Source organism: Neolamprologus multifasciatus, chromosome 3, assembly GCF_963576455.1.
Source record: "Neolamprologus multifasciatus chromosome 3, fNeoMul1.2, whole genome shotgun sequence".
Classification (NCBI taxonomy): domain Eukaryota; kingdom Metazoa; phylum Chordata; class Actinopteri; order Cichliformes; family Cichlidae; genus Neolamprologus; species Neolamprologus multifasciatus.
This window is the reverse complement of record NC_140441.1, coordinates 32789366-32801028: the sequence shown is the minus strand read 5'-3', so window position 1 is coordinate 32801028 and position 11663 is coordinate 32789366.

The window sequence follows — 11663 nt, the reverse complement described above, 5'->3', positions numbered from 1 at the left end:
GCAGGGAAAGTTACTTTATAGGTTAAAATTATTTTTCTAATATATATTTCATAGACGTTAAAATGTGGCAATAACTTAAACATCATCATTATAAATAAATAATACATAGTTTTACAAATATTTATTTTCTTTACCTCTTCACAGTCTACAGTGTGAAGACTGCTCACAATCTCAGTAGTGAGATCACTGTATATCCTCAGGCATAGAGCAAGGTCTAGGTAAGACAGGGACTTGAACCTTGGATCAAGTGCAGTAGATCTGTGAAGGTAGATCTGTGAAGGTGGGGAAGTGTTTCTGGGCTTTAGGTCCTCTCTAATGGCAGTCTTGATGTGATGGTGCCATCTTCCTCACTGAGGCCATGGATTGTAGGGTCCTGGTTTTCAGAGGCAGGATCATGAACACAGATGGTGCAGTTTCAGTGAAGTGCAGTGTTCAACAGAGTTGTAAACGCTTTGAGTGGTATTAGCAACTGCTGGACCTTCTCTGCTACTCTAACATCATCATCAGGCACAATGTCTCTGCCATTTTTTCTTCAGGGTTTTATCTGTTAGTGCAGAGTATATAGCTGCCTGCTGTTCAAGATAACTCTCCAACATATCATAAGTGAAGTTTCACCTTGTTGTGACAGCATGTATGAGCTTAACAGTAGGAAGCTGTAGCATATCTTGCTTGGTCTTAAGCACATGAGCAGCTGTTGAGCTTCGGTGGAAGTAGGAAACCCCCTTCCTTATCTTTCCAAGGAAGCAGTCCATCTTACTCACTGTAATTCCCTTTTTTAGGATGCTAAATTAATTGTGCAAAACTCTATCTGTGGGCCCAGTCCTGCATTTATTTGCTTTACAGCATTATCTGTTGTGAATGGGGTGTTAGTATCGGGCCTCTTTGTCCTCCACTCTGCCACTGCTTCTGTCAGTAAGTGCAACAGATTTGTGCCTGTATGATTCTCAGAGGGAGTGTGCCTGCAGTACAGGGCTTGTATCTACCACTCCGCTGTGAGTGGTCATGCTCACGAATATGATTCAATGTGTGGCAGGCAGGAGTGAGGAACCAAGTGGAAGGACTCAACACAGAAGGGGAAACAGGAGCACAGATACTACAAACAGCATTTAAGGGTACGACGTGACCACAAGCAGGGAAAGTAGAGGACTAAAATACATGACGGAGAAATCAGGAAATGGGAGACTGGAGGAAAACACAGCTGCAACATATTGGGAAGAGAGATGAGGGACAAAAGCTGAACACAATTGGGTAAGACGAGACAAGGGACACAGACCTTCAAAGTAAAACAGGAAACCCACAGACTGAAATTACACACACACACTCAGGGACATGAAGCAGAAGGAGCACAGAGCACAGGGACTGGAGTGACATGAGGAGAATAGGAACCAAAAAATAAGAACTAGAAATACAAATCAGAACTTGCATTTGTTAATGTTCACTTACAACAGCTGTCAGAAGTGTCCCTGAGCCAATGCAGTCATTTCTGCTCCTGCAATTTGCTTTTCATTAGTGCCCAAAGATCACACGGGTATTCTGCATTTGTTTTTTGACCTTATCCACAGAGGATTACTAGATTGCTATGAATTATGTAATGTTGTGATGTTTTCTAGATGAGGGAATTCCTAAATCTCTCACAGTTCTGTAGTAAGAAGTATATTGTAGTGTTCTTAAACTGGTGAACCCATTTAACCGAGAGGTAGGGTGGCTGTGGTGATAGGTCGTAGGTTCTAGCAGGAGGCATTGGTATCTTCAGACTGTTTGGGGCACTTGAGTAGTGTAGCTGGACAGTGTAGTGGAGAGATTACCATCTTTGGAACAATAGGTTAGGGTTTGATTCACAACCAGAGCACGAATCCATTACGTATGAATGCTTTGGAGCATTGCTCAGACCTACTCATGACAGTGACAGAATGAGAACAAAAAGAAAAACGGAAAACTAAAAAGTTCTGCCTGACAGTGTGCATGCTTCAGGCGGTTTTGTCACTCTCAGTTTGCAGTATCAGGGAGGTGACTCAACTTTTATGCTACCATAATTGATTCAGCAGATTTGAGATGCATTGTGTTATTCTAATTTTAGTTGGCTGCAAACAATTTTTTTAACAATTTTATTAAATAAAAATTAATATATGATTCTAAAACACCTAGTGAAGTGATGTCAATCCAGCATAAGTGAAAAACATCGGTATTTAAATGATTATGGAAGCAGTCTTCTCTGTATTTCAAACATTTCCAAGTGTAACTTCCCCCTCTTCACCTTTTTCCTGCCTGTCCCGCCTTAGACGTTGTTATACTACACTAGATATAATGTAATAACTGAAATAAAAGGAATAGAAATTAATATTTAAACAGATAAAAGAAACAGCAGCTAAAAAGGCATCAGACTCAGATCCTGTAGGAATCTTATTATAATTTCTTCTTTATGGTGCACAAAAACCTTTTTGTTTTTACACCTCACATTAAAGTAACACAACTTAGACTGAATAAACTCAGTCAATACCTCTAAAGTAAAAACACGTGGCTCACATAACATTAAACATTTGCTTTTTTCACCTTTCACTACCTTTTGTGATCTTAGCCATCAAAACCAAGTTTGATGGAAGGTGTCCTGTACAGCGCTCTGATATATCCTAGCAGAGTTAGGAGATGACGACTCTACATTTGACAGTATTGTAGTTGCCAGCAGTAGTTCAACATTTCTACATTCTGTTCTCAAAGTAGTCTTGTTTCTGCACTACATCGACTCTTCATCACTGAGACATAAAATGAGGCTCCCTGACAGACTACTTCATTTACCCAAGAATACATTGATAGACACATCAAGTACCCACAAGTACCTAGTACCTTTTCCTTCATTACATGAAGGAAATTTTGTCACTAGCAGCATGTTATCGTCACACTGAAGCCTGTTTTTGTTTTTTATATTTGGAAAAGGAACTTAACTGATGTCAATGAAAAACAATAAACAACAAAGTTCTAAAAAGATCATACAAACAAATGTTTGCATGTTAAAAACACTTGGAAAATGCTGGTTCTATCTATAACTCTTTTCCATGACAAAATGTTTTAATACTTTCACCTGCCATCAAACTCAGACTTCCATTTATTTTCTTCCTTCAGTTGCTGGATATTTTTTATTATTGCTTTTTTAAATAACTGTTTTGTAAATTCAATATTAGGCTTAAAACTATTTTGATTTCGCTTGCCTTATCTCAGAATTAATTGCAGTGTAAAACCAGTTATGTGATTCTGATTGCCGTCTTGTGAAACCTGTTGTTTTAAAATTCCCAAACAAACTTTCTCAGCTGTAAAACATGGCAGATACAGTACAAACAGTATAGTTAGTGCTTCAGGACATAACTAAAGTAAGAAAGATTAAGTGGGGTTAAGTATGTAATATCTAAATGATATCTAAAACTGGACACCGGCCCTTGAGGCCTGGAGTTCTCCACCCCTGCTTTGGAGGGTTAAAAGCAAATGCTGGCCAGAGGGTGAGCTACTTGTTGTCCATCTGTTTCAATGATTTTAACCTGTTAAAAACACTTGTAAAATGCTGGTTCTATTTTGGCATCTTTTTAATATTGAGTCACCAACATATCAAACAGTGGAGTAAATAAATTCTGTGGGAACATGACAAACCAAACTGTTATGCTTAGTCTACGAGACAGGAATTCTGACATATGAGAGGAGTGATCTGTGTACGGCTTTCTGTCATGTTGTATGCAGACAATGTGAGTGATGAGGAAATCTTTCTTTTTTCAGACTTAAAAGATGTCCAAACACAGAAAAAAATCTCAGTGCCAACATACCAAACATGCAGACTGTAAGGCAGGGGTGTCCAACTCCAGTCCCTGAGAGCTACTTTCCTGCAGCTTGTAGATGCATCCATACCCCAACACAGCTGAATAAAATGGTTTACCTCTTCAGTATTGCATCAAGTTTGGCAAATGCCTAGTAACAAGCCATGCATTTGATTCAGGTGTTTTGAAACAAGGATGCATTTATAGCTGCAGGACAGTAGTTCTCGAGGGCTGGAGTTGGACACCCCTGCTGTAAGGTAGTCTGACCAAAGTCCAGACCAGACAGGAAGTCCAAACATGACTGTCTGTTCATCAATCTGCTAAAACAGTTGTGGAGCTAAACATTACTTACATTAGGATACAATTTAAGTTTTGTTCACAGTAACCTGTCCTTGAACAACAAGAATCCATAGGAAATATATGGTCTTAACAAAAACTTAATTACTTGCTGTTTTCCCTCTTGGCTTCAAGCAACTTAATTTGTCTTTGTCTGTTTAATCCTAAAAATGGGCACCAAAGTCTTTAACTTAACAATATTAATTATATTTGAATTTTTTCTTTACTTGCTTTCATCTGAGAAAAAGGTTAAAATTGTCTTGAATGCTGTGAGAATACCTTAATTTAAGCAACATCATAGTTTTATGGTCTCTGCATTGCGTTATCCTGTTTTTATTCTAATATTACAGATTGATATTTTTTGTAGAATATGTCACTGTGGTTCAAGAGGACCTGCCCATGCTTGTGATTGGCCTGTGCTGCTGCATTGTACCTTTTATATTAATAGTTTTTGGTGCATTGACCTTTTGAGCTGATGACCACTTCTGTGTGACTGCTTATCAGTGTTAGTGTAAGTAAAGGCAGATAAGGAGAGGATATGCAGGTTGTGTTGAACTTGCTGTACAGTACGTGCCCCTGAACAGAAATGTCTTTGTTCCCACTTAGCTTATTTAGCTATACAAACATCCAGAAACAGATTACACAGTGTAAATAACATATAACATAACTTTGTAAGTTCACACGGGAGAACGTTTTCTATATGACGTCACTGCAAAAAGTGCAGCCGTACCAAATGTCAACCTACTGTTACTAATTTTATATTAAGATTTAAAAATCTAGTTGGTATTGGTAGGGCGAGTAGCCTGCAGTAATAGTAATAAATCACACAGCAATAGTGCATCCACATAGTTGTAAAAAGCATGCCAATATATTAAGTGATCCACAGTATTCAGAATACTTTACTCTTATGAAGTTACTTAACAGAGTACGTTACAAAATACATTTTGGGGCATGTAATCTGTAGTGGAATACGTTTTAAAAGTATACTTCCCAACACTGATTACATGACTATGTATTGTGCTTTTGATTACAACATCAACCTTATATCACATTTTACACTAATTAAACATTAAGTATTGTTTCATTTTACACCATTTAACAGGCTTACTTTAGTTTCTGTTTATCACAGTGACTGATCATTACAGGCCACGTCATCACAGGTGGTTCAGGACCATCCAGACCCGCACTACCAGACACAGAGACAGTTTTTACCCACAAGCCATCAGACTTTTGAACTGCTGACATTCTATACACACCATTACACACTCACTACGATTACAGGACTCTACACACTGCCACTTCAACAAATGCCACTTAAAATGCTCATTGCACAAGTTTTGCAAAAACTGTAAATACCAACTTGTCTTAAATTCTCTAAATATTTAATACTTTTTTCTCTCTTTTTTCTCTTTATCATTATTATTACTGCTATTTTCTATTATTTTCTTCTTAATATATCTGTACATTTTCAATATGCTCATGTAAAGCTGAGGAGCACGAGCCAAAGAATTTCATTATGGGTAAATGTGGCTACACTGTATATCTGTACATGACAATAAAACTTGAAACTTGAACTTGAACTTTCTTTTATGTTTCTTTCATGTTTAGTGTTAGCCATTTGAAAGTTAGTCAGCTTACATTGGGACATCTTTAAGCCATTAAAAAGGCTTTTTTTATGTAGAAAGATTTATAAAGAACAGAAAATATGTTTGATCTCAAGTTTAACTAAATTTGAAACATTGTGTTTTTACTTTTAGGGCTACTGTACAGTCCCTATCTATGTTTTGTTTTGTCAGCACTACTGTAAGTTCTACACAAGCATTCTGTGTAGCAGGCATATTGTGCATTTCTGAGACTCCAGGAGCAAATCAAAGGTGACTTGTTTCATAATGAAAATCTTATACAGCCCAGTGACCACTGAAAATAAAATTATGGATACTTCCTGGTACATTTTGATAGGTATTTTATGTTGTCTTAGCCAAAATGACTATCTAGGAGCTATGATCATTGTTTCCACGTCTACTGCCAGTGGAAACCACCTGTCAGCAGATGTTATTCTCAAGAATTTTTCATTGTCATCTCTTTGTTTGCTTTGATGACTATACAACTGACAGCTGCATTCAGTCTGTATAAGTTGCTGCCTTGTCAGACCTGTCATATTTGGGTGTTTCCTAACACCACTGAGAAAATTGCATTCCTCACCTGATCAGCCAACCGTTAGTAAATGCTTCCAGGTATGCTTTTCTTGTTTAACCAGAAGCGGTCCTGCTGAACATACTTAACCTTTAGTGGTTTTAATTCAATTCAATTCAATTCAATTTCAATTCAATTTTATTTATATAGCGCCAAATCACAACAAAAGTCGCCTCAAGACGCTTCATAGATACAGAGAAAAACCCAACAATCATATGACCCCCTATGAGCAAGTACTTTGGCGATAGTGGGAAGGACACATATTGAGTGAGAAAGGTGACTGGAAAGGAAAAACTCAATGCATCATGGGAATCCCCCGGCAGCCTATGTCTATTGCAGCATTCCGTGTGGAACTCCATGATTAACATCAGTGTGTGAAGAGGACTCTCCATTTACATGTACAAATTGGAGTCTATTAGATAGATATGATACAAACCACTGCAGCACAGTACCTGTAATACCTACAGCATGTTCTAATCGCTCTAATAGGATATTATGGTCAACAGTATAGAACGCTGCACTAAGGTCTAGCAGGACAAGCACAGAGATGAGTCCACTGTCAGAGGCCATAAGAAGATCATTTGATCAAGAAGCCCTGGCACAGGGGGCCTCTTGTGCATCAGCCTAACTGGGGGGCTCTTCAACTGGCAGGGAGGTTGTTCCATTCTTGCAGGAGTCCACTCTGCAGGTGGGGGAGAGACATAGGAGAGGTGGAGAATAAACTTAACCTGGGTGTCTGTTGTCTTGTGTAGTCTGGGAGATGATTAAATGTTGGGGTGGGTACAGTTTCCTCTGCGGTGGGGTAGGGTGGGCTGCCCCGGGTCCTGTGGGGCTTGGCGGTGCTGCTGCCGTAGGTCCCGGTCTGGATGGGCCTGGGCTCCCTTGCCTTGGTGGATACCAGAGGACGGGGGTGCCTACTGGGGTCAGCGGGGGAGCTGGCCCTAGGGAGGGGCATCCTCCCCTCCCTTCCTTTCCTCCCCATCCCCGGCTACCTCCCTCTTCCCGCTCCACCACACCCACCCACACAGGTAGGGCCTTGGGGTGTGGGTGTGTCACCAGGGTGCAGGGGAGACATCCCCCCCCCCCCCCCCCCCCCGTCCTCTTCTGGCCACCTGTGCCTCAATTTTATCTCACAACTTAGACATCCACATTGCTTACACTCTCATAACACACACATATATATTTAGGGCCTTGAGGGTGGGCACGTTAACGGCGTCCAGTAGACGGTCTGTGTATTCAAACCTACCTTTGGCGCCGGTGCCCACCTCTCAATTTTAAATCCATGTAGACATTGAGGGTTCTCGGGAGGGGCCGTGCTAACACCTGCTGCTCTCTGGCAGCAGCACCATGCTCTCCCTTGTTTTAAATGCACTTTAGAGCAACACTACACATGAGCGGGAGGAGGGAGGTATGGGGTCTTAACACCCCCCCGTTCTCTACTAGCCATCGGGGCGGGGGGGCTGGGAGGAGATGCTGGCTGTCCGATTGGCCTCCCTGCTGCTGCGGAGCCTGGGACGGTCTGCTTGCCTCCACCCCGGAGGGAAGGGTAACATCTCTTGGGTCTGGGTGCCGTTTCCCCCTCTGGGGGCGAGGGTACCTGGACCCGGGGTATAGAGTATGTTTGGGGAGTGTGATTGTGTGTACATGTCCATTTATGTTTATTCCTACGTTGGGTGAGTGCTGAGTGTTTGTATATGTGTGCATGAGGGTGGGAATGCATGTCTGTGTCTGTGTGTGCCTGTTTGTCTGTGTCTATATGTCAGGTCGGGTCTTAGACTCCACCTCTCTGGGAACTCCCAGGCCCTCCAAAGTGTGGAGGCCTATCTCCCCTCACCACACTTCCTGCCGGTGACTGATGCCCTCAGGGGTCGGTGCATTGGTGGTTCTTGGTGTCCGGGGCTGGGCGCTCAGGTATGTACCAGCTCACTCCCGGTGGCTACTTGGCGGGGCCTGGCGCCTGTTGCTCGGTCAGGCCTGTTCCGGGGCGCGGAGGGCCCTCGGGCCTCCAGCCTCTGTGCCTGCGGCTCGGTTTACTCTGGCACAGCTGGCTGCCGGCAGAGCCGGCGGGCACGCCGGTGCAGCCCCCTCTAGCTTCTGCCCGGTGGCTACTGGGTGACCCCTCGTCTGGGGATCCTCAGCTCTTCCCATGAAGGTGGCACGGATGCCCCTCCGGTGGTCCTCCTTGGGCTCTTGCACTCTGGGGCCTCTGGATGTCTGGGGCCTGGATCTCCTCCATGCCTGCTTCATGCCCTGGGGGACATGGCTATGGCTCTCTACATCCTCTTGCAGACCATCACATGGGGAAACCATTTGAATACAAGCGCGCCGATCCACACAGGTGTGCACACGGGTGTTCACTGTTCGTAGACTTAAATCACACCTTTCTTGGCTGCTACTTCAAAGCACATTGTGTGCTGTCTGTCCTGCGTGCTGCACTACAACATTCAATATTTAGTATTTACTGGTGTTTACACTTAGATAGATTAATGCGATGGTGTTGTGTATAGTATGTTGCTTTGTTTTTTTTTTTGCTTGTTTTCTATTCTTTTTCTCTCAACAGGTGATCCCGGAGATATTTTTTTTCCCCCTCTTTCTCACTGTCCCTCTCCCCTTCTGTTTTTCTTTTCCTTCCTCTTTCTTTCTCCCTTTCCTATCCCTCACTCATGTCTGTAACAACTGAAAATAAAATAAAAATAAATAATAAAAACAAAGGTCGATCAAATGGACCAATACGGCAATGCCATGATGATCCATTTGGCAAAATAAATCCATTGGGTATCCTTGTTGGTCTTCAGACAACAATTCTGACGGCTAAAGAACCAAAAGGGACAGGCAAAAAAAAAAAAAAAAAGATCATTTGTAACCTTCACTAAAGCTGTTTCTGTGCTGTGATAAGCTCTGAAATCTGACTGAAACTCTTCAAATAAGCCATTCCTCTGCAGATGATCTGTTAGCTGTTTGACAACTACTCTTTCAAGGATTTTTGATATGAAAGGAAGGTTGGAGATTGGCCTATAATTAGCTAAGACTGCTGGGTCTAGAGATGGCTTTTTGAGTAAAGGTGTAAATACAGACAGCCTGTGGTACATAGCCGATTATTAGAGATGGGTTGATCATATTTAAGATCGAAGAATTAATTAATGGCAGGACTTCTTTGAGCAGTTTTGTAGGAATGGGGTCTAAAAGACACGTTGATGGTTTGGAGGAAGTAATTATTGAAGTTAACTCAGAAAGATCAATTGGAGAAAAGGAGTCTAACTTAACATCAATGGTACTAAGAGTAGCTGTAGATAATATTACATCTGTGGGATGATTATTAGTAATTTTTTCTCTAATGATAAAAATTTTATTTGTGAAGAAGTTCATGAAGTCATTACTAGTTAACGTTAAAGGGATGGTTGGCTCAAAAGAGCTCTGACTTTTTGTCAGCCTGGCTACAGTGCTGAAGAGAAACCTGGGGTTGTTCTTATTTTCTTCAATCAGTGATGAATAGTAAGATGTTCTGGCTTTGCGGAGGGCTTTCTTATAAAGCAACAAACAATTTCTCCAGGCTAAATGATGATCCTCTAAATTTGTGACACGCCATTTCCTCTCCAGATTACGAGTCATCTGCTTTAGGGTACGTGTTTGAGAATTATACCATGGAGTCAGGTACTTCTGATTAGAGACCTTAGTTTTCACCGGAGCTACAGTATCCAGAGTCGTACGTAGTGAGGAGGTAAAATTATTAACAAGATAATCGACCTTAATATGTTTTTCATTTTACTTCTATGGCGTTTATAACTTTGGTTGTTTAGCGCGACATCCGCTGGTTTCTTCTTTCTGGCGCAAAGTGGGCGATAAACAAACAAGAGAGAAAAGCCGATCAGCTGATCATTGATCAGTTTCATGATTGAAGTAGCAACAGGAGAGAGAGGGGGAGAGAATGAGAGAAGAAGAAGAAGCTGACAGAGACACAGAATAACTTCAGCTTTGTGTCTTGTCTTCCATTCTAGGTGAAGTACGGGACAAACTGTGTTCAGCTCAATACGAAACGTGTAATATTTTCTCTGAATGCAGGACGATTCCGTTTTTTATGGGATGGTTGGAAACTCTACTAACTAACCTTATGAATAAAATAAAGTTCACTATCAGTAACATCATAGCTCCCACAAACTCTGTAGCTAGTATGCAGTACGAGTTATTGTAACTAACTGTAAAAAGTCAGCAAAACGAAAATAAACTACACCTAAACTTGATTTATCCGACCCTCTGTGGAAGCTCCGCCAAAGCCACCACCAAACAAGTTATTTTTACACATCGATCAGCATCTGGCCAATCCACCACCTTTCATTGTTTATACCGTTACAAAAAAATAATAAAATAAATAAAAATCATTGGCCCATAAAAACAAAAAATCACCATCAGGCGATTAAGGCGCTTTATATTTTGATGTATAACCTTACAATAATACAGTAATAATAGAATAATTATCTATATAAATAATGGAGTCCTTCATGAAGGCAACAAGATAATTGAATTACAAAAGTAGCTCGTACAAAAATGCCCTTGGATGGGTGTTGCTCTAAAGGAGGTAGGAGGAGGTTGGCAGGAGCTCAATAGTGCCTCAACAAGTGAGAGTTATGGAGACATTGGTTACGGTGGTTTCTAATCTGGACATTAAGGCTACTGCAATAGATCTCCCACCTGCCGAATCCATCATTGTTCTGTTTGATGTAGAGGGAAACTTTAATATCGTTTCATTATTGTCAAAAAAAAGTAGTTAAAGAGCTAAAAATACATTTTACTTTCCTAATTTCAGTGGAAAAGTAAAAAGTCTGTTCAAAGCTTTTATTTTTTAATCTAAGTAAAGAAGCTGAGTCAGTAGTGCGAATGGTTGTCTGTCTCTATGTGTTAGGCCTGCAACAAACAGGGCTAATGCCTCTCACCCTGTGGTAGCTGGGACAGGCTCCAGCCCCACCAACTTCATCCTTTCTGCCTGACATTTCTACCAGTTTGCAGCTTTAGGCATGGCCACCAAAAGGAATCCTTTGTCCAATGTAAACCTTCAAAATCATTCTCATTCTTACAAATTCTTTTGGCAACTTCATTTTTCATTAGTTTCAAAGGTAAGTACAGTATATAATACATACATATATATATATATATATATATATATACATACATATATACATACAGTGGGGCAAAAAAGTATTTAGTCAGCCACCGATTGTGCAAGTTCCCCCACTTAAAATGATGACAGAGGTCAGTAATTTGCACCAGAGGTACACTTCAACTGTGAGAGACAGAATGTGAAAAAAAAATCCATGAATTCACATGGTAGGATTTGTAAAGAAT